This window comes from Lampris incognitus, chromosome 11 (genome assembly GCF_029633865.1).
Source record: "Lampris incognitus isolate fLamInc1 chromosome 11, fLamInc1.hap2, whole genome shotgun sequence".
NCBI lineage: Eukaryota > Metazoa > Chordata > Actinopteri > Lampriformes > Lampridae > Lampris > Lampris incognitus.
Genome location: NC_079221.1, coordinates 59,969,575 through 59,993,527, shown reverse-complemented (window position 1 = coordinate 59,993,527; position 23,953 = coordinate 59,969,575). Strand labels below are relative to the sequence as shown.

Here is a 23,953-nt window from a genome sequence, read left to right as displayed (position 1 = left end):
GGTTTTATCTGCTCAGGCAGACAATCGCACAGGTAATACCACAGCAACAGAGTAACTCTTCGCAATAGCCAAGCTAACCACGGCAATGGCGTTTCTGATGGAAAGTACCAAGCTTCTCGGAGTAAAAGTTTTGGATAACATTAATGGACGGCACTGTCTACATGTTTCACTTATGGTAAGGGTTTCATCTGTTCAGTCGGACAATCCCGCAAAAATACAACAGCAACAGAGACAGACTCTTCGTGGTAGCCAAGCTAACTACGGCAATGGCATTCCTGATGGAATGTACCAAGCTTCTCGGAGTTAAACTTTTGGAAAAAATTACTTGACAGCTCTTTCTACATATTTCGCTTAGTGTAAGGGTTTTATCAGGCAGACAATCGCACAGAAAATACCATAGCAACAGAGACCAACTATTCATAGTAGCCAAGCTAACTATGGCAATGGCATTCCTGATGGGAAGTATCAAGTTGCTTGCAGTGAAAGTTTTGGATAAAATTAATGGACGGCTATTCTACATATTTCACTTATAGTAAGGGTTTTATCTGTTCAGTCAGACAATCCCGCAGAAATACAATAGCAACAGAGACTAACTCTTCGCGGTAGCCAAGCTAACTACGGCAATGGCATTTATGATGGAAAGTACCAAGCTTCTCGGAGTGCAAGTTTTGGATAAAATTACTGGACAGCTCTTTCTACATATTTCGCTTAGTGTAAGGGTTTTATCAGCTCAGGCAGACAATCACACAGAACATCACAGCAACAAAGTCTAACTCTTCGTAGTAGCCAAGCTAACTACAGCAATGGCATTTCTGATGGCAAGTACCAAGCTTCTTGGAGTGAAAGTTTTGGATAAAATTAATGGACGGCTCTTTCTACATGTTTCACTTATGGTAAGAGTTTTATCAGCTCAGGCAGACAATCGCACAGAGAATATCACAGCAATAGAGACTAACTCTTCGCAGTAGCCAAGCTAACCACGCCAATTGCATTCCTAAAGGAAAGAACCAAGCTTCTCGTAGTAAACGTTTTGGATAAAACTCAACGGATGGTCCTTGCTACATGTTTTGGTTGACGTAGTGTTTGAGTTTAGGGTCAAGTTTTTCTGCTCAGGCGGACAGTGCCCAAGCGCTGGCTTAGCGATACCCCAATATGAGAGTTATGGAGATTGATGGGTTCAATTTGGATGTTTTTTCTTCTTTACAACGGATCTGCCACTGTCCTGTATCTTGATTAGTTTATCCCGTGTTAAATTGAAAAATTGCTGGTGAGGTTTGGAGCATTATAAACGATTTTTTTTAAATTGAAGTTCTTTGCTATGGCAGTTTGTTTTTAGAGTTGCGTTTCAATAAAGTTGATAGATTTCTCCATTTTACCAATCAGAGGATGCATCTTGACTCAAAAGCACAGCTTGAGATTATCCACCGTTTATTCCGTTTTAAACTTGAAAAGTTGTTGGTGGGGTTTGGAGCATTATAAGTGATTTTTTTTAGTTGAAGTTCACTGCTATTGCAGTTTAATGTTTTTAGGGTTAGGTTTAAAATAAAAGTAATTGATGGCTTTCTCAATTTTTTTCTTTTACCACTCAGAGCACGCTCTTTGCCTCAAAAGCACAGAGCTTGTAATCAAATCACTTCTCTGTACCTGCTTCATGCTCAGGAAGAAGCACTGCAGCTCATCATCGTGGGTGGCGGACTCACACTTAGAAACATTTTTCAAACCAAGAACGACAGAAATGACCGCTGAAAGTGTAGTCTTCTGAATCTTTTAGTTAGGATTAGGTTTGCATAATTTGACGGAAATGGCATTTCTGATGGAAAGTACCGAGCTTCTCAAAATGAAAGTTTTGAATAAAATTAATGGCCGTCTTTCTACATCTTTTGGCCAGGGTTGGCGTAGGGTTACAGAGGGTTTTTCCTACTCAAAAGTAGTTCCACAAACAATACCACAGCAACAGACAGTCTGCCTGAGCAGATAAAACTCTTATACTACACCTATCCCAACCCTTACAGAAAGATGTAGAAAGAGCCATCCGTTAATTATATCCAAACCTTAAGCTCCATGACAGTATTTTCCGTCAAATACCATTGCCGTGGTTAGCTTGACTTCTGCTAAGAATTAATCCCACAAAGAATACCATAGCAACAGAGACTGTCTTGGCAGTTGCCAAGTTAACCATTGCAATGGCATTTCTGATGGAAAGTACAGAGCTTCTCGGTGTGAAAGGTTTGGATAAAAATCAACATACGGCTCTTTCAACATGTAAGGGTAGGGTTTGTGTTAAGGTAAGGGTTTTACCTGCTCAGGCAGAAAATCCCACAACAACAGAGATTAACTCTTCATGTTAGCCACGCCAACCATGGCAATGGCATTTTTGATGGGAGATACTAGGCTTCTCCAAGTGAAAGGTAAGGGTTAGAATTGAATGCCAGAGCCAACACATGTCAACCAGGCGCCTCAACAATGCCAAAATACTGGCTTACAGATACCCCCAGGTTTAGGGTTACGAATTTAGAGAGAGTTTGATGGATTGGGTATAGGATCTATTTGGAGGTTGTTTATTCTTTACACTTGATCCCCCATTGTCTTCCCTCTTGATTAGTTTATCCCGTTTTAAACTTGAAAAGTTGTTGGTGGGGTTTGCAGCAATACAAGTGGGTTTCTTTTATTGAATTGCACTTCTACAATCGTCATGTTTTTAGGGTTTGGATTAAGTTTGAGGGGTAGGTTTAAATAAAATTGATGAATTTCTACATTTTTGCACCTCCTTTTTACCACACAGAACATGCTCCTTCCTCTTGATAACTCCATAAAAGCAACACTGAACGGTCACCAAAAGCACAGAGTGAGTGATTAAACCACTTCTCTGTACCTGCTTCGCGGTCAGGAAGAAGCACCCCAGGCTCATCATGGTGGGTGGCGGGACTCGCACTTTAGAAAAACATCAAGATAAAAACTAAAGAAATTCTCTGAAATTAGTATTAGGTTTTGATAAACTCAGTGGATGGCTCTATAACTTTTGGTTACGGTTGGGGTAAGAGTTTTATCTGCTCTGGCAGACAATACCACAGCAACAGAGACTAACTCTTCGCAGTAGCCAAGCTAACCACAGCAACGGCATTTCTGATGGAAAGTACCAAGCTTCTCGGAGTGAAAGTTTTGGTTAACATTAATGGACGCCTCTTTCTACATGTTTCACTTATGGTAAGGGTTTTATCTGTTCAGGCGGACAATCCCGAATAAATACAACAGCAACTGTAATGAATGAAAGGTCACGTGTTTAACTTGACCCACTCACGGATGTACGTGCAGTGCGTGTGACGTATACAGGAAGTTAGAAGCGCATGTTATGAAGGTTGTATGTCGGATGAACGCTAGTAAAAGCTACACAGAGTTAAGAACCTACGAAGTCGGCTCTTTCTTGAATTATTCTTATGTCAGTAAGACAAGGCGTCTACGGACATTACATGGTGTCAGAATAGTCTGTGTATCGGAACACGAGCGGTCATGCCGAAGTTTAATCCGCCGAGTGAATTCAAGTTTGACTGCCCCGTTGAATGGCCGGAGTGGAGACAACGGTTTTCGCGCTTCAGGCTCGCGACAAAGCTGGATAAAGACGACGGGGAGATTCAAGTGAGTTCGCTGATTTATGCAATGGGCAGCGAGGCTGAAAAGATATTCAGCTCGTTTGACTTCGCGGCGGAGGGTGATAAAGTGGACTATGATATCGTACTGAAAAAGTTCGACGGCTACTTTATTCCCCGCCGTAACATCATACATGAGAGGGCGTGCTTCTATCAACGTAGCCAGCAGCCAGGAGAGACAGCGGAGATGTACATCCGGACATTGTATGAGCTGTCTGAACACTGAGTTTGGGGACAAGAGGGATGAACATATCAGAGATCGTCTGGTAGTGGGCATAAAAGATAAGGTGCTCTCCCGTCAGTTCCAGCTCACAGCGGACCTTACTCTGGTGAAAGTCATTGAACAAGTGCGCCAGGCGGAGGCAATAACAAAGCAGCTCAGCCTCCAAGCTAACCAACCAGAGGCCCTGCTGGCTAACGTCAATGTTGTCCGATGGCGGGACGAACGCCAAAACAAAAAGGGCGGACAGCGTCATGGTGGCGGCAGTCCGGCAACCAACAAAGTAGATGAATGCGGGAGGTGCGGCAAGACGCAGCACACCGATGAGCGGAAGTGTCCTGCAACGAACAGTAAGTGCAACAAGTGTCATAAAAAGGGACATTGGGAGCGTGTATGTCACTCTAAAGCGGTGAGAGAAGTCACTGAAGAGGTTAAACAGCTGTACTTTCTGGGAGAAGTTGGCAAAGAGAGCAGTCAGGAAGATTGGACTGTTAGTTTAACAATAAGTGATGTACCAATAACCTTTAAAATTGACACGGGGGCTGACGCTACTGTTATCAACCAAGGGACATTTAAAAAGCTGAAGCCAAACATAAAACTGGGACCTCCTGACACATGCTTCATAAGCCCAGGTGGAAACATCAGCTGCATAGGACAGTTTCAAGCCACAACCAACTACAAGGAGAAACAATACTCCTTTCCAGTGTATGTGATCAAGGGGAGAGGCAGCTGTCTGCTGAGTCGTCTAGAGGCAGTGGAGATGGGTCTAGTGAAGCGGATGAATGAGGTCAGTGGAGTTTTCGGTTCAAGTGGACTGCTGAAAACAGACCCAGTGAAGATAGCTCTGGTGGAGGGTGCCCAGCCATACGCGGTGCATACAGCCAGACGGATACCGCTGCCACTTGTACCACTGGTTAAGAACTGCAGCGCATGGAAAATGAGGGCATTATTGAAAAAGTGACTCAGCCCACAGAATGGTGCGCCGCTATGGTGCCGGTGCTGAAACCGAACAAGAAAGAGGTTCGCTGCTGCGCTGACCTCAGGAGGCTGAATCGAGCGGTGAAACGTGAGAAATACGTGCTGCCCACTATGGAGGAAATAATGCCAAGGCTCGCAGGGTCAAAGTTCTTCACAACGTTGGATGCAGCAAGTGGGTTTTACCAGATCCCCTTGCATGAAGACAGCAGGGGGCTCACCACTTTCATCACCCCATTTGGGAGGTATGCTTTCTGCCGCCTTCCATTTGGTATAACGAGTGCTCCAGAGATTTTCCAGAGAAAGATGGCGGAAACTCTGACCGGGCTAGAGGGCACAGAGGTGTACATGGATGACATCCTTATACATGGAGAGACTGAGGAAATCCATGACCGGCGCCTAGCAGAGGCGCTGGGGGTCATTGAAACAGCAGGTCTCAAACTGAACCAAGCGAAATGCAAGTTCAAACAGAAACAAGTCCGCTTCCTTGGTCATATCATCAACGAGGCAGGCATCAGACCTGACCCGGACAAAGTGGCCGGAATAGAGAACTTTCCTCAGCCCCAGAACGTGACGGAACTCAAGAGGTTCCTCGGGATGGTGAACTATTTGGCAAAATACGTCCCAGAGCTGTCCACTGTAGGTCAGCCGCTTTATGGACTGCTTAAAGCAACGACAGAGTGGCTGTGGGGACCTGCACAGAACACAGCATTCCAAGACCTTAAAGCAGCACTCGCCACCGCCCCGGTACTCACCTTTTATGACGTCACTAAGGCTACGGTGGTGTCAGCAGATGCCAGCAGCTACGGGCTGGGAGGCGTTCTGCTCCAGCAGCACGGGGAACACTGGAAGCCCGTGGCCTACTGCTCCCGACGGCTGAGTGACGCCGAGACAAGGTACGCACAGATCGAGAAAGAGTGCTTAGCCAGCGTCTGGGCATGTGAAAGGTTCGAGAAGTACTTGTTTGGGCTTGACAATTTCAGACTTGTCACCGATCATAAACCACTAGTGCCCCTCATGAACAGCAAAGACTTGGATAATGTGCCCATTAGGTGCCAGAGACTGTTAATGAGGCTGATGCGTTTCAATGCAGTGGCTGAATACGCACCAGGCAAAACTTTAGCTGTGGCTGATGCACTCTCCAGAGGCCCAGAGCAGTGCTACGGAGATGGTGCTTCTCATGATGATGTTGCAGCACACATTGATGCCATCGTGTGCCAGGTGCCTGCCACACCTCAAAGGATGCAGGAGATAAAACAGAGCACGGATGGGGATCTGCAGCTCCAGACAGTGTTGGGCTTCATCAGACACGGCTGGCCTGAGTATGTCGATAAAGTGCCGGAGACAGTCAGAGACTTTTATCAGGTGAGAGGGGAGTTATCTGAGGTAGATGGTTTAGTCATCAGAGGCAGTCGTATCGTCATTCCCACAGAGATGAGGGAGGTGATCTTAGACAGAATACACGACGGGCACCAGGGGATAGTTAAGTGCAGAGAGAGAGCTAGCCAGTCAGTGTGGTGGCCCAAAATGACAGAGCACATTACAACAAAGATACAGCAATGTCAATTCTGCAGAGAACACAAGAACACACTGAGAAAAGAGCCTTTAATGTCAAGTGAGCTCCCATCCAGACCATGGCAGAAAGTTGGCATAGACCTGTGTGAGTACAAAAAGCAAAACTACTTGATAGTGTCTGACTATTATTCCAGGTTTTTGGAGATCCTAAATCTACCAACAACTACTAGCAGTCAGGTTGTAGCTAGGCTGAAGGCTACATTTGCACGTTTTGGTATCCCTGAAATTGTAGTTAGCGATAATGGGCCACAGCTAGTTTCAGAAGAGATGAGGAGGTTCAGTGAGGATTATGATTTCATCCATGTGACTTCAAGCCCACACTACCCCCAGAGTAATGGACAGGCAGAGAGGGCTGTTCAGATAGCCAAAAGCATATTAAGGCAGGAAGACCCTCTCCTCGCCCTGTTGACATACAGAGCTACACCCTCCTCTTCCACTGGAGCCAGTCCAGCAGAATTGCTCATGGGTAGGAGACTCAGAACCACCTTACCCACATTGCAGCATAACCTGAAACCGGCCTGGCCTAAAGAGGAACTGATCAAAACCGCTGACGCCGCAGCCAAATCGAGGCAGGCTTTCTACTACAACCGCAGGAACGGCGTGCGGACACTGCGCCCACTGAACTCGGGTGACGCAGTACTCACCAAACTTGGACAGAAAACATGGACAATGCCAGCAGTTGTTCACAGTCAGAGCTCCACTCCCAGATCCTACATAGTGGAGACAGCTCAAGGTGAACATTACAGAAGGAACAGGCGCCACCTGTTGGCCACACCTAAAACACTCACCTTTGTCAGCAGGGATCCTGACCATGTCACTCCAGGGGAGAGTGGAAACACGGATGAGTCCCGAGCAGCAGAAATGCCAACTTCCACACCATATGTTACTCGCTCTGGCAGGGTGAGCAAGCCTGCAATCCGGCTGGATTTGTGAGGCGTATGGACTTGTGTACTGTGGGGGATTTTTTATTTTTTTTGTGAAAAGGGGGGTGGTATACAGGTTAGAAAATCATCTTAGAGGGGGAGATGTAATGAATAAAGGTCACGTGTTTAACTTGACCCACTCACGGATGTACGTGCAGTGCGTGTGACGTATACAGGAAGTTAGAAGCGCATGTTATGAAGGTTGTATGTCGGATGAACGCTAGTAAAAGCTACACAGAGTTAAGAACCTACGAAGTCGGCTCTTTCTTGAATTATTCTTATGTCAGTAAGACAAGGCGTCTACGGACATTACAGCAATTGTCTGCCTAAGCAGATAAAACCCTTATACTAAACCTATCCCAACCCTTACAAAAACATGTGGTTCAGATATAATTAGCAGCTGGCTCTTTCTACAAGCTCCGAAACACTCCGTATCTTCCACCAGAAATACCATTGCCGTGGTTAGCTAGGCTCCTGCTAAGAATTAATCCCACAAATAATACCATAGCAACAGAGACTGTCTTGGTGGTTGCCAAGCTAATCACTGCAGTGGCATTTCTGATGCGAAGTACAGAGCTTCTCGGTATGCAAAAATTTGGATAAAATTAACAGACGGCTCTTTCAACACGTTTGGGTTGGGTTAAGGTTTGTATTAGGGTAGAGGTTTTACCTGCTCAGGCAGCAAATCCCACAGAAAACCCCACAGCAAGAGACCAACTCTTCGCGGTAGCCAAGCTAACCACGGCTCCGGCATTTCACACTGAACATACTAGGTTAACTTTATGGTTAGGGTTGAACGCCAGAGCCAACACATGTCAACTGAGCACCTCCGCCAATGCCCAAGTGCTGGATTAGAAATACCCCACGATTAGGGTTAGGGATATGGATAGAGTTTGATTGGTTAAGTCTAGGGGCTATTTGGGTGTTTATTCGTTACAACCAATCTCCCAGTCTTATATCCCGTTTTAAACATGAAAAGTTGTTGGTGGGATTTGGAACAATACAAGTGTTTGTTTTTGTTTTTTTTCCCCAAATTGAACTTTTCTGCAATTGCAATTTAATGTTTTAAGAGTTAAGACTAAGGTTTAGATCAAATTGATCAATTTCTGCACTTTTTTCCTTTTTGCCACTCAGAACATGCCCCTTCTCTTGATGCTCCCATAAAAGGAACATTGAACGTCATCTAAAGCACAGAGCTTGTGATTAAACAACTTCTCTGTACCCGCTTAGCGCTCAGGAAGAAGCACCCCAGCTCATCGTGGGTGGCGGGACTCACTTTAGAAAAACATTTATCACGATAAAAACTAAAATAACTTATCCCCGAAAGTAGGATTAGGTTTGGCTAAACGTAACGGATGGCTCTATATCTTTCGGTTAGGGGCAAGGCTTTCATCTGCTCTGGCACACAATCCTACAGAGAATACCACAGCAAGACACCAACTCGTCGCAGTAGCCAAGCTAACCACGGCAATGGTATTTCTGATGGAAAGTACTGAGCTTTTCAGAGTAAAAGTTTCGCATAAAATCAACGGAGAGCGCTTTCTACATGTTTCACTTGATGTAAGGTTTGGGCTTATCTGCTCAGTCACACAAGCCCACAAAAAAAATACAACAACAGAGAATAATTCTTAGCAGTAGCCAGGCTATCTATGGCAAAGTCATTTCTGAAAGAAAGAACCAAGCTTCTTAGAGTGAAAGTTTTGGATAAAATTAATGGAGGACTCTTTCTACATCTTTCGGTTAGGGATGAGTTAGGCTAAGATTTTTATCTGCTCGGGCAAACAATCCAACACACAATACCACAGCAACAGAGAATTATTCTTCGCAGTAGCATTTCTGAACATGTAATGATAGTTTCAGATAAAACTAATGGATTGCTCTTTCTACATGTTTCACTTACGGTAAGGGTTTTATCTGTTCAGTTGGACAATCCCGCAGAAACACAATAGCAACAGAGACTAACTCTGCGTGGTAGCCAAGCTAACCATGGCAATGGCATTTCTGATGGAAAGTACCAAACTTCTTGGAGTAAAAGTTTTGCTTAAAATTAATGGACGGCTCTTTCTACACGCTTTGCTTAGTTGAAAGGGTTTTATCAGCTCAGGCAGACAATCGCACAGAGAACACCACAGCAACAGAGACGAGCTCTTCGTGGTAGCCAAGCTAACCACAGCAATGGCATTTCTGATGGAAAGTACCAAGCTTATCGGAGTGAAAGTTTTGGATAACATTAATGGACGGCTTTTCTACATATTTCGCTTAGCCTAAGGGTTTTATCAGCTCACGCAGTCAATCGCACAGAGAATACCACAGCAACAGAATCTAACTCTTCGCAGCAGCCAAGATAACCACGGCAATGGCATTTCTGATGGAAAGTACCAAGCTTCTCGGGGTGAAAGTTTTGGATAAAATTACTGGACGGCTCTTTCTACACTTTTCGCTTAGGGTAAGGCTTTTATCAGCTCAGGCAGACAATCGCACAAAAAAATACCGCAACAAAGAATAACTCTTACCAGTAGCCAAGCTATCCATGTCAAAGTCATTTCTGATGCAAAGTACTGAGCCTTTCCAACTGAAAGGTTTGGATAAAATTAACAGATTGCTCTTTCTACATCTTTCGGTTAAGGATGAGTTTGGCTAAGAGTTTTATCTGCTCAGGCAAACAAGCCATACTGACAAATACCACAGCAACAGTGACTACCTCTTCGCAGTAGCATTTCTGAACATAGATAGTTTCAGATAAAACTAACGGATCGCTCTTTCTACATGTTTCGGTTGGGATAGGGTTTTACCTGCTCAGGCAGACAATCTCACAGCAACAGCGGCTAACTCTTCGCAGTAGCAAAGCTCACCATGGCAATGACATTTCTGATGGAAAGTACCAAGCTTCTCGGAGTGACAGTTTTTCGATCTTATTAACGTATGCACTTTCTACAATGTTTCGGTTTGGTTGGCGCAAGGGATTTACCTGCTCAGGCAGACAATCCCACAGCAACAGAGAATTACTTCATCGTAGACAAGCTAACCACAGCAATGGCACTGCTCTTCAAGTACCGAGCTGCTGAGTGATACTTTCTGGGCAAAAAATTGACAGAGGCCGTTTCCACATGTTTCACTTAGGGTAAGGGTTTTATCAGCTGAGGCAGACAATCGCACAGAGACTACCACAGCAACAAAGACTAACTCTTCGCAGTAGCCAAGCTCATTATGGCAATGGCATTTCTGATGAAAAGTACCAAGCTTCTCGGAGTGAAAGTTTTGGATAACATTGCTGAACAGCTCTTTCTCCATATTTCGCTTAGTTGTAAGGGTTTTATCAGCTCAGTCAGACAATCCCACAAACAAAATACCACAACAGAGAATAATTCTTAGCAGTAGCCAGGCTATCAATGGCAAAGTCATTTCTGAAAGAAAGAACCGAGCTACTTGGAGTGAAAGTTTTGGATAAAATTAATGGAGGGCTCTTTCTACATTTTTCGGTTAGGGATAAGTTAGGCTAAGATTTTTATCTGCTCAGACAAACAATACCACAGCAATAGAACATGGAGTGATAGGGTTAGGTAGTCGCATTGCTGAACGGCTCTTTCTACATATTTCGCTTAGTGTAAGGGTTTTATCAGCTCAGTCAGACAATCCCACAAAAAAATACAACAACAAAGAATAATTCTTAGCAGTAGCCAGGCTATCTATGGCAAAGTTATTTCCGAAAGAAAGTACCAAGCTTCTCGGAGTGAAATCTGGATAAAATTACTGGACCGCTCTTTCTACATGTTTCGCTAAGCGAAAGGGTTTTATCAGCTCAGACAAACAATCGCACAGAGAACACCACAGCAACAGAGAATGACTCTTCGTAGTAGCCAAGCTAACTGCAGCAATGGCATTCCTGATGGAAAGTGCCAAGCTTCTCGAAGTGAAAGTTTTGTATAACATTAATGGACGGCACTTTCTACATGTTTCACTTACGGTAAGGGTTTTATCTGTTCAGGCGGACAAACCCACAGAAATACAACAACAACCGAGACTAACTATTCGTGGTAGCCAAGCTAACCAGGGCAATGGCATTTCTGATGGAAAGTACCAAGCTTGTTGGAGGGAAAGATTTGGGTAATATTAATGCCCGGCTTTTTTTTTTTTTTTTTTTTTTTTAACATATTTCGCTTAGTGTAAGGGTTTTATCCGTTTAGGCGGACAATCCCTCAGAAATACAACAGCAACAGAGACCAACTCTTCGTGGTAGCCAAGCTAACCACGGCAATGGAATTTCTGAAGCAAAGAATCGAGCTTCTTGGAGTGAATGTTTTGGATAAAATTAACAGACGGCTCTTTCTACATGTTGTGGTTCGGTTAGGGTAAGTGTGTTACCTGTTTAAGCAGACAATCGCAGAAATACAACAGCAACAGAGACTAACTCTTCATTGTAGCCAAGCTAACTACGAAAATGGAATTTCTGATGGAAAGTACCAAGCTACTCGTAATAAAAGTTTTGGATAAAATCGCTGGACGGCTTTTTCTATATATTTCACTTAGTTGTAAGGGCATTATCTGCTCAGGCAGACAATCTCACAGAGAATACCACAGCAACAGAGACTAACTCTTCGCAGTAGCGAAGCAAACAACGGCAATGGCATTTCTGAAGTTAAGAACCGAGCTTCTCGGACTGAAAATGTTGGATGAAATTAACGGAGTGCTTTCTAAATGTTTCACTTAGAGTAAGGGTTTTATCTGTTTAGGCGGACAATCCCTCAGAAATACAACAGCGACTAACTCTTTGTGGTAGCCAAGGCAACCACGGCAATGTCATTTTTGAAGGAAAAACCGAGCATCTTGGAGTGAAAGTTTTGGACAAAATTAACGGATGGCTCTTCTTACATGTTTTCGTTGGGTTAGGGTAAGTGTGTTACCTGTTTAAGCAGATAATCGCACAGAGAATACCATAGCAACAGAGACTATTCATTGTAACCAAGCGAACCACGGCAATGGCATTTATGATAGAAAGTAGAGGTACTCGTAGTAAAAATTTTGAATAAAATTACCGAACGGCTCTTTCAACATATTTCACTTAGTATAAGGGGTTTATCAGCTCAGGCAGTCAATCGCACAGAGAATACCAGAGCAACGTATACTAACTCTTCGCAGTAGCCAAGCTAACCACGGCAATGGCATTTCTGATGGCAAGTACCAAGCTTCTTGGAGTGAAAGTTTTGGATAAAACTAATGGACGGCTCTTTCTACATGTTTCACTTATGGTAAGAGTTTTATCAGCTCAGGCAGACAATCGCACAGAGAATATCACAGCAATAGAGACTAACTCTTCGCAGTAGCCAAGCTAACCACGCCAATTGCATTCCTGAAGGAAAGAACCAAGCTTATCGTAGTAAAAGTTTTGGATAAAAATCAACGGATGGTCCTTGCTACATGTTTTGGTTGACGTAGTGTTTGAGTTTAGGGTCAAGTTTTTCTGCTCAGGCAGACAGTGCCCATGTGCTGGCTTAGCAATACCCCAATATGAGAGTTATGGAGATTGATGGGTTCAATGTGGATGTTTTTTCTTCTTTACAACTGATCTGCCACTGTCCTGTATCTTGATTAGTTTATCCCGTGTTAAACTTGAAAAATTGCTGGTGAGGTTTGGAGCATTATAAACGATTTTTTTTTTAAATTGAAGTTCTTTGCTATGGCAGTTTGTTTTTAGAGTTATGTTTCAATAAAATTGATAGATTTCTCCATTTTACCAAGCAGAGGATGCATCTTGACTCAAAAGCACAACTTGGGATTATCCACCGTTTATTCCGTTTTAAACTTGAAAAGTTGTTGGTGGGGTTTGGAGCATTATAAGTGATTCTTTTTTTTTTGGTTGAAGTTCACTGCTATTGCAGTTTAATGTTTTTAGGGTTAGGTTTAAAATAAAAGTAATTGATGGCTTTCTCAATTTTTTTCTTTTACCACTCAGAGCACGCTCTTTGCCTCAAAAGCAGAGCTTGTAATCAAATCACTTCTCTGTACCTGCTTCATGCTCAGGCAGAAGCACCGCAGCTCATCATCGTGGGTGGCGGACTCGCACTTAAAAAATTTTTCAAACCAAGAACGACAGAAATGACCACTGAAAGTGTAGTCTTCTGAATCTTTTGGTTAGGATTAGGTTTGCATAATTTGACGGAAATGGCATTTCTGATGGAAAGTACCGAGCTTCTCAAAATGAAAGTTTTGGATAAAATTAATGGCCGTCTCTTTCTACATCTTTTGGCCAGGGTTGGCGTGGGGTTAGCGAGGGTTTTTCCTACTCAAAAGTAGTTCCACAGACAATACCACAGCAACAGGCAGTCTGCCTGAGCAGATAAAACTCTTATACTAAACCTATCCCAACCCTTACAGAAAGCCATCCGTTAATTATATCCAAACCTTGAGCTCCGTGACAGTATTTTCCGTCAAATACCATTGCCGTGGTTAGCTTGACTTCTGCTAAGAATTAATCCCACAAAGAACACCATAGCAACAGAGACTGTCTTGGCAGTTGCCAAGCTAACCATTGCAATGGCATTTCTGATGGAAAGGACAGAGCTTCGGATAAAAATCAACATATGGCTCTTTCAACACGTAAGGGTAGGGTTTGTGTTAAGGTAAAGTTTTTACCTGCTCAGGCAGAAAATCCCACAGCAACAGAGATTAACTCTTCATGTTAGCCACGCCAACCATGGCAATGGCATTTTTGACGGGAAATACTAGGCTTCTCCGAGTGAAAGGTAAGGGTTAGAATTGAATGCCAGAGCCAACACATGTCAACCAGGCGCCTCAACAATGCCCAAATACTGGCTTACAGATACACCCGGGTTTAGGGTTACGAATCTGGAGAGAGTTTGATGGATTGGGTATAGGATCTGTTTGGAGGTTGTTTATTCTTTACACTTGATCCCCCATTGTCTTCCCTCTTGATTAGTTTATCCCGTTTTAAACTTGAAAAGTTGTTGGTGGGGTTTGCAGCAATACAAGTGGGTTTCTTTTATTGAATTGCACTTCTACAATCGTCATGTTTTTAGGGTTTGGACTAAGTTTGAGGGGTAGGTTTAATAAAATTGATGAATTTCTACATTTTTGCACCTCCTTTTTACCACACAGAACATGCTCCTTCCTCTTGATAACTCCATAAAAGCAACACTGAACGGTCACCAAAAGCAGAGTGAGTGATTAAACCACTTCTCTACCTGCTTCGCGGTCAGGGAGAAGCACCCCAGGCTCATCATGGTGGGTGGCGGGACTCGCACTTTAGAAAAACATTTCTCAAGATAAAAACTAAAGAAATTCTCTGAAATTAGTATTAGGTTTTGATAAACTCAATGGATGGCTCTATATCTTTTGGTTACGGTTGGGCTAAGAGTTTTATCTGCTCTGGCAGACAATACCACAGCAATAGAGACCAACTCGTCGCAGTAGCCAAGCTAACCACGGCAATGGTATTTCTGATGGAAAGTAGAGAGCTTCTCAGAGTAAAGGCTTTGCATAAAATTAACGGACAGCGCTTTCTACAAGTTTCGCTTGAGGTAGGATTTGGGTTAGGTTAAGGGTTTTATCTGCTCAGCCACACAATCCCAAAGAAAACACCACAGTAACAGAGACCAACTCTTCGTAGTAGCCAAACTAACCACAACAAAGTCGTTTCTGATGGAAAGTACCGAGCTTCTCGGAGTGATAGTTCCGGATGAAATTAACAGACGACTCTTTCTACATGTTTCACCCAAGGGTTTTATCTGCTCAGCCAGATAATCCCAAAGAAATACCACAGCAACAGACAGTCTTGGTGGTAGCCAAGCCAACCATGGCAATGGCATTTCTGATGGAGTAGCAAGCTTCTCGCAGCGATAGTTTTGGCTAAAATAAACGGATGGCTCTTTCTACATGTTTCGGTTGGTTTAGTTTAAGTGTTTTACCTGCTCAGGCAGACAATCCCACACAAAATAGCACAGCAACAGAGACTAACACTTCACGGTAGCCAAGCTAAACAGCAATGACAATTCTGAAATAAAGTACCGACTTTCTCGTACTCGAAATTTTGGATCAAACTAACTGACTTTCGTCATGTTTTGGTTGAGGTAGGGTTTTATCTGCTCAGGAAAACTCTCACAGCAACAGAGACTAACCCTTCGCAGTAGCAAAGCTCACCACGGCAATGGCATTTCTGATGGAAAGTACCCAGCTTCTCGGAGTGACAGTTTTGGATCTTATTGATGTATGCTCTTTCTACAATGTTTCATTTTGGTTAGCGTAAGTGTTTTACCTGCTCAGGCAGACAATCCCACAGCAACAGAGACTAACTTCGTCGTAGACAAGCTAAACAGCAATGGCACTGCTCTTCTCAAGTACCGACTTTCTGAGTGACAGTTTCGGAAAATGTTTTTTCACGGAGGCTGTTTCTACATGTTTCACTTAGAGTAAGGGTTTTATCAGCTCAGGCAGACAATGGCACAGAGAATACCACAGCAACAGAGACTAACTCTTCGTAGTAGCCAAGCTAACTACGGCAATGGCATTACTGATGGAAATTACCAAGCTTCTCGGAGTGAAAGCTTTAGATAACCTTAATGGACGGCTCTTTCTAAATGTTTCATTTATGGTAAGCATTTTATCTGTTCAGGCGGACAATCCCGCAGATATTACAATAGCAACAGAGACCAACTCTTCGTGGTAGCCAAGCTAACCACGGCAATGGCTTTTTTGATGGAAAGTTCCAAACTTCTCGGAGTAAAAGTTTTGGATAAAATTAATGGACGCCTCTTTCCACATGTTTCGCTTAGTTGTAAGGGTTTTATCTGTTCAGGCGGACAATCCCGCAGAAATACAACAGCAAGAGACTGTCTGCCTAAGCCGATAAAACCTTACACTAAACCTAACCCAACCCTTACAAAAATATGTAGAAAGAGCCAGCCGCTAATTATATCCGAACCACAAGCTCCGAAACACTCCGTATCTTCCACCAGAAATACCATTGCCGTGGTTAGCTTGGCTCCTGCTAAGAATTAATCCCACAAATAATACCATAGCAACAGAGACTGTCTTGGAGGTTGCCAAGCTAACAATAGCATTTCTGATGGGAAGTACAGAGCTTCTCGGTATGCAAGATTTGGATAAAATTAACAGGTGGCTCTTTCAACACGTTTGGGTTGGGTTAGGGTTTGTATTAGGGTAAAGGTTTTATCTGCTCAGGCAGCAAATCCCACAGTAAACCCCACAGCAACAGAGAACTCTTCGCGGTAGCCAAGCTAACCACAGCAACGGCATTTCAGATTGAAAATACTCGGTTAACTTTATGGTTAGGGTTGAATGCCAGAGCCAACACATGTCAACTGAGCACCACCGCCAATGCCCAAGTGCTGGACTAGAAATACCCCCAGAATTAGGGTTAGGGATATGGATAGAGTTTGATTGGTTAAGTCTAAGGGCAATTTGGGTGTTTATTCGTTACAACTGATCTCCCATCGTCTTATATCTTGATTACTTTTTCCCGTTTTAAACTTGAAAAGTTGTTGGTGGGGTTTGGAACAATACAAGTGTTTTTTGTTTGTTGTTTTTTTCAAATTGAACTTTTCTGCAATTGCAATTTAATTTTTTAAGAGTTAAGACTAAGGTTTAGATCAAATTGATGAATTTCTGCACTTTTTTTCCTTTTTACCACTCAGAACATGCCCCTTCTCTTGATGCTCCCATGAAAGGAACGTCATCTAAAACACAGAGCTTGTGATTAACCACTTCTGTGTACCCGCTTAGCGCTCAGGAAGAAGCACGCCAGCTCAACATCGTGGGTGGCGGGACTCACTTTAGAAAAACATTTCTCACGATAAAACTAAAGAACTTATCCCCGAAAGTAGGATTAGGTTTGGCTAAACGTAACGGATGGCTCTATATCTTTCGGTTAGGGCAAGGGTTTCATCTGCTCTGGCACACAATCCTACAGAGAATACCACAGCAAGACACCAACTCGTCGCAGTAGCCAAGCTAACCACGGCAATGGTATTTCTAATGGAAAGTACTGAGCTTTTCAGAGTACAAGTTTTGCATAAAATTAACGGAGAGAGCTTTCTACATGTTTCACTTGAGATAAGGTTTGGGCTTATCTGCTCGGTCAGACAATCCCACAAAAAGAAAAACAACACAACAGAGAATAACTCTTAGCAGTAGCCAAGCTATCCATGACAGTCATTTCTGATGGAAAATACTGAGCTTTTCCAACTGAAAGGTTTGGATAAAATTAACTGATTGCTCTTTCTACATCTTTCGGTTAGGGATGAGTTAGGCTAAGTGTGTTGTCTGCTCAGGCTAACAATACAACATCAACAGGGACTACATCTTCGCAGTAGCATTTCTGAACATGAGTGATAGTTTCAGATAAAATTAACGGATTGCTCTTTCTAGATGTTTCGGTTAAGATAGGGTTTTACCTGCTAAGGCAGAAAATCTTAGAGAATACCAATGCAACAGAGAATAACTTCGATAGACAAGCTAACCACGATAATGGCATTTCAGATGGAATGTACCGAGCTGCTCGGAATAAAATCTTTGGATAAAATTAAGGGTTGGGTCGTTCCACATCTTTTGGTTAGAGTAGAGTTACGGTAAGGGTTTTACCTGCTCAGGCAGCAAATCCCACAGTAAACCCCACAGCAACAGAGACCAACTCTTCATAGTAGCCAAACTAACCACAGCAGAGTCATTTCTTTTTCTTTTTTTAAATAAACTTCATTTTCCAATTTTCAAGTTTTTTTGGAACAGGTATACAAAGCACACGAACAACAACAAAAATAAACATGCAGTAATCCCCCCTCCCCCCCCAAGGCTCAAAAAAAAAAAAAGGACTACGCAGGGATTTCTTATTCCAATTCCACATAATAACCATATTTTTGAAGAAAATATAAAGTTGTACACATATCTATGAGTATTTTCGTTACAACCAGGTAAATAAAAAGTACATTCAATAAAAGGGAAACCCTTCAATAAAGTCTATGAAAGGACTCCAGGTCAAAGTAAAGTTTTTGCGGGTTTTACATATTTTATATCGGAGCTTTTCTAAAGGTAGAAAGGACAGCACCTCCCTCAACCACTTCAAAAATGATGGCGCTTTATTTGACTTCCAGTTAAATAGGATAAGTCTGCGTGCTAGTAATGAGGCAAATGCTAGAGCATTTGCCTGCAAAGTTGTGACCTTACAGTTAGGGGGTGGTATGCCAAAGACGGCTGTGTGAAAATCGGGGTTTATGGTCTGTTTACAGATATGTGAGAATACATTAAATATCTGTCCCCAATAACTGTTGAGGGAGGGGCATGCCCAGAACATGTGTCCCACCGAGGCTGGACTATGACTGCACCTCGGACAGCTAGGGTCTGTGGTGGGAAAGATTCTGGCAAGCTTGTCCTGAGTAGTGAAGACGGTGAAGCACCTTAAACTGAATTAACCCATGTCGTATACACAATGAAGACGTATGAATACGAGTTAAGCTGTCCCGCCATGCCTCTTCAGAAAGCTCTACACCCAAATCTCTCTCCCATGCAGTTTTTGTTTTGTCCCAGGATATCTGTTTCAATTCCTGTATCAGTGTGTAAATTATAGAGACCCGTTTTTTCCCCAAAGGGATCCTTCTCTAGGATAACATCTAATTGGCTCCTGTTTGGCAGATACGGAAATGAGGGAAACACTTCCTTGGCAAAACTACGGATTTGAAGGTATCTAAAAAAATGGGATCTGGGTATGTTATGGTCTTTGGTAAGTGTTTCAAATGAGGCGAATGTTCCATCTGTAAATCGATCACAGAAAAACACCTGTCCATTTCTATGCCAAAGTTGAAATGTGTTATCTAACACAGATGGCAAGAAGAATTGATTATTTGCTACTGGAAAAAGACCGCTAGCATGCTTTAATCCAAAATGCCTCCTAAACTGGAGCCATATCCTAAGTGAAGCTTTAACCACTGGGTTTGTTATTTGTATGTTACGATTATGTGGTAGTGGAGAGGTGAGTATCGGTAAAGGATTGGATAAGAGTTCCATGTGAACCCAATCTGTACCCTGTTGATTCTCATATGTAAATGCCCAATGTAAAAGTTTTACAATGTTCGCAGCCCAGTAGTAACAAATAAAGTTAGGCAAACCTAATCCCCCTGTCTCCTTAGGGACCTCCAAGTATATTTTCTTCATCCTGGGGTTTGAATTGTTCCAGATGAATGATGAAATTAATCTATCTAATTGTTGAAAAGTTGTCTTAGGTATGAATATGGGAATCATTTGAAAAAGATAGAGAAATCTGGGTAAGACTGTCATTTTAATTATATTAATGCGGCCCGCTAATGAAATTGGTAGCGTTGACCACTTTTTAAAATCTTGTTTTGTTTGTTCTATTAGTGTTTTAAAGTTATGGTTATATAACCTTCCCATTGTATGAGTGACTTTGATTCCTAAATATGTAAATACATTATGTTCAAGTTTGAATGGAAAGCTAGAGTAGTCTATCAGTGTGGTTAATCGGAAAAAGCAAGCTCTTTGAATAATTTATCTTATAACCCGACAGGCGACCAAAGTTATCCAGGGTAAGTAATAGTCTTGGTATAGATTCTATTGGGTTGGATATATATAACAACAGGTCATCTGCATAAAGTGATACCTTATGCAATTTACCACCTCTTGAGATACCTTTAATGCCATCCTCTGCCCTAAGAGCTATAGCGAGTGGCTCAATTGCCAAATCGAACAAGTAAGGAGAGAGGCTGCAGCCCTGTCTGCAGCCCCTATGGAGTGAAAAATAATCAGAAATAATATTAATCGTCCGCACTGCGGCTGTCGGTGAGCAATACAATATTTTAACCCATGCTAGGAATGTGAAACCAAAGCCAAACCTTTCTAGAACAGCAAATAGATATTGCCATTCGATGCGGTCAAATGCCTTCTCAGCATCTAAAGAAATCACTACTTCTGTCTGTTCTACGGAATGTGGTGTGTATAGTACATTAAATAGGCGGCGCATGTTATAGAACGACTGCCTGCCTGGTATAAAACCAGTTTGATCAGGGTTAACAACCGTTGGGACAACAGTTTCAATACGGGTGGCCAAGATTTTTTGTAAGGATTTTGTAGTCGCAATTCAACAAGCTTACAGGACGGTAGGAGCCACACATTAGGGGATCTTTTTCTTTAAGTAACACTGATATGATTGCCTGCATCATAGTTTGGGGCAATTTCTGTTGGTTAAAAATTTCCTGATACATCAGGTTAAGTATTGGTGCCAGCTTGGTAGCAAATTCTTTATACATTTCAATTGTGAAACCATCCGGACCTGGTGCTTTGTTGCTCTGCATGGATTTAATTGCTTGTATCACTTCCTCTGTTGATATCTCTGTCTATCTGTGCTCTGTCTTCAAGGGCAATTTTGGTGTGGTCAGACAGTCTAAAAAAGTTGAAATATGCAACAAGTCGCTGGGCAGTTTTGAACTATAAAGGGTAATATAAAATTGTTTAAACTGGTTATTGATGGTGTCAGGGTCGGCAGTCTTTACCCCAGCTGCTGTGCAAATTTCAGAAATAGTGTTAGCGGCTATGGACTGTCTAACCTGATGGGCTAATAGTTTTCCAGCTTTCTCTCCATACTCATAAAATGTCTTTTGATTTAAAGAATTGTTCCGTTTGTTTAATGGAGAGTTTGTCGAATTCTGTTTTTAATAATTTTTTCTTATAAAGTTCAGGTGTTGGGGAATTGGCATATGAATGGTCCACTTCCGCTATACTATGGGACAGTTCTGTTAGACGTTGTTTATGTTTCTCTCTCTCATGTGCTGTGTATGAGATTATTTGGCCTCTAAGGTAGGCTTTGAGAGCCTCCCAAACAATAGTTAGTGGCATATCCAGAGTATGGTTGAATTCCATAAAGATATCTATCTGCTGGGAGAGAAAAATTTTAAAGGAGTCCCTGGACAGTAATAGAGGATCAAATCGCCAGGTGCGTTGGGGTTTAGGGCAGTCTATGAAACCTATATCTAGATGTACAGGACTATGATCCAAAATAATATTATATTGGCTCCCCCTAACCATAGGAAGGACCCTACTATCCAGGAGAAAAAAAAAATCAATCCTTGAGTAAGAATGGTGCACTGGGGAAAAAAAGGAGTATTGTTTAGTAGTTGGGTTGTTTCTTCTCCAGGGATCAAAAAGAGAGTAGGATTCCATAAATGAATGAATAACAGCACCTGCCTTCGAAACTTTACTATTAGGTCTTGGGTTTGATCTGTCCAAATATGGATGTAATACACAATTAAAATCTCCCCCCAATATTAATCGGTAATTATTTAAGTCTGGGAGGGCTGCTATGAAACTAGAGAAAAAAAGTGGGTCATCCCAGTTTGGTCCATATACATTTGCCAGTGCCACAAGTGTACCATACAGGTTACCCGTCACTATCACATACCTTCCCCTGGGGTCAGAAATAGTCAGTAGTGGAACGAATGGGATACCCTTCCTGATCAAGATGGCCGTGCCCCGCGTTCTGTTCTCATTCCTGGAACAGAAAATTTGTCCTATCCAAGCTTTTTTTTTAGTTTTGTGTGTTCACTTGACCGAAGGTGGGTTTCCTGTAAGAACATGACATCAGCTCTCAAAGATTTTAAATGTACAAAAACCCTACTACGCTTTACTGGATTGTGAATTCCCTTTATAGTCCAGCTCAAAAAACGAAGATAACCTGTATTCTGAGTGTCAAACATTTTTTCTAAAAATGAAAAGAGAAAAGAAAAGAAAAAGTCCCTGCCTACTAGCTACAAAACAAAAACAGAGCCTTGAGAACCCATGCTGATCTACTAATTCCCTAGAGATCGCATCCCCCATTTCTAGTATAACCTGGCAAATAACCATATAGAAACCTTCTAACAAGCCCCAACCAGGGCGAACAGTGGTCTTGTTAAGATTATATTAAATCCAAAAAGTATTTATATACCTAAGAACTATATATCAACACCCATATTAAAAAAAATTAAAAAAGAAAAATATATCTACACCCATATAACAGCAGTTATAATACAGTTCCTTTGTAGGTAAGTGACACTGACCTGGGTGTCGCCCTAGCAGTCGTCACCAAAGCACTGTTACGGGTCTCATAATAATTAGCATCCATACACACATACATGCACACACACGATAATAAAACAGAAAAATAGCTTTTTTTTAAATGGGCAGCAGGTATGAGACACTTATTAAATGAAAAATGTAACATTATCTGTGAGTCTCAAATTACAAAAGTTAAGGTAAATAGATAAAGTTAAACCATAACATGACCCTGTTGTCTTGGTGTCTTAGCTAGTTACTTCCGCTAGCTGTTGGCACTTGGCAGCTAATATCAATTAGCCGCCAATACCAGTTAGCCACAAATACACTGCTCAAAAAAATAAAGGGAACACCTAAAAACATAATATGGACCTCGATGAATGAAATATTTCAGCTGAAAATCTTTGACAGAGGAATGTGTTTAGAGCAAAATAACCTAAGAATGATCAATGGAAATCAAAATCATTAGCCCATTAAGGTCTGGATTCAGAATCATACTCAAAATCAAAGTGGAAAATGAGAACATAGGCTGATCCAACTTCTTCAAGACGATTCAAAATGAGGCTCAGTAGTGTGTGTGGCCTCCACGTGCCTGTATGCTCTCTCTACAACGTCTGGGCATGCTCCTGATGAGACGACGGATGGTCTCCTGAGGGATCTCCTCCCAGACCTGGATCAGGGCATCGGTCAACTCCTGGACAGTCTGTGGTGCGACATCGTGTTGGCGGATGGTACGAGACATGATGTCCCAGAGGTGCTCGATTGGATTCAGGTCTGGGGAACGTGCAGGCCAGTCCATAGCATCAATGCCCTCGACATACAGGAACTGCTGACACACTCTGGCCACATGAGGACGAGCATTGTCATGCATGAGCAGGAACCCAGGGCCCACTGCACCAGCATATGGTCTGACAATGGGTCTGAGGATCTCATCCTGGTACCTAATGGCAGTCATGGTACCTCTGGCTAGCACGTAGAGATCTGTGCGGCCCTCCAAGGATATGCCTCCCCAGACCTTCACTGACCCACCGCCAAACCGGTCATGCTGGAGGATGTTGCAGGCAGCAGAACGTTCTCCACAGCGTCTCCAGACTCTCTCATGTCTGTCACATGTGTTCAGTGTGAACCTGCTCTCATCTGTGAAGAGCACAGGGCGCCAATGGCGAATCTGCCAACCAAGATGTTCTCTGGCAAAGGTCAATCGGGCTGCAAGGTGTTGGGCTGTGAGCACAGGCCCCAATTGTGGACGTCGGGCCCTCATACCATCCTCATGCATTCTGTTTCTCACCGTTTGAGCAGAAACCTGCACATTAGTGGCCTGTTGAAGGTCGTTTTGTAGGGCTCCGGCAGTGCTCCTCCTGGCACAAAGGACCAGATAGCGGTCCTGCTGCGGGGTTGTTGTCCTCCTGCGGCCCCCTCCACGGCTCCTGGTGTACTGGCCTGTCTCCTGGTACCTCCTCCAGAGCCCGAGGCTTTAGCGGCCTGGTCACTGCTGGATTTGTTTTTGCCCATCGCGTCTTCTAGATGATCGATATGCAAGTACAGGGTTG

The 23,953-nt window shown here is 42.8% G+C and overlaps 3 non-coding genes and 3 pseudogenes across 3 annotated transcripts; all 6 read right to left on the bottom strand.

The window, feature by feature from the left end:
- Window positions 1-1,580: 1,580 nt before the first annotated feature.
- LOC130121325 (small nucleolar RNA U3) lies at window positions 1,581-1,758 on the bottom strand (annotated as a pseudogene).
- Window positions 1,759-2,773: 1,015 nt separating this feature from the next.
- Window positions 2,774-2,983, bottom strand: LOC130121310 (small nucleolar RNA U3). The gene has a single exon (XR_008811043.1). It is a non-coding gene; the product is annotated as a small nucleolar RNA U3 (small nucleolar RNA).
- A 5,479-nt stretch (window positions 2,984-8,462) lies between these two features.
- LOC130121332 (small nucleolar RNA U3) lies at window positions 8,463-8,673 on the bottom strand. The gene has a single exon (XR_008811057.1). It is a non-coding gene; the product is annotated as a small nucleolar RNA U3 (small nucleolar RNA).
- A 4,605-nt stretch (window positions 8,674-13,278) lies between these two features.
- On the bottom strand, window positions 13,279-13,453 carry LOC130121334 (small nucleolar RNA U3; annotated as a pseudogene).
- A 988-nt stretch (window positions 13,454-14,441) lies between these two features.
- Window positions 14,442-14,656, bottom strand: LOC130121315 (small nucleolar RNA U3). Its single transcript, XR_008811046.1, has one exon. It is a non-coding gene; the product is annotated as a small nucleolar RNA U3 (small nucleolar RNA).
- A 2,340-nt stretch (window positions 14,657-16,996) lies between these two features.
- Window positions 16,997-17,200, bottom strand: LOC130121329 (small nucleolar RNA U3; annotated as a pseudogene).
- Between the last annotated feature and the right edge of the window lie 6,753 nt (window positions 17,201-23,953).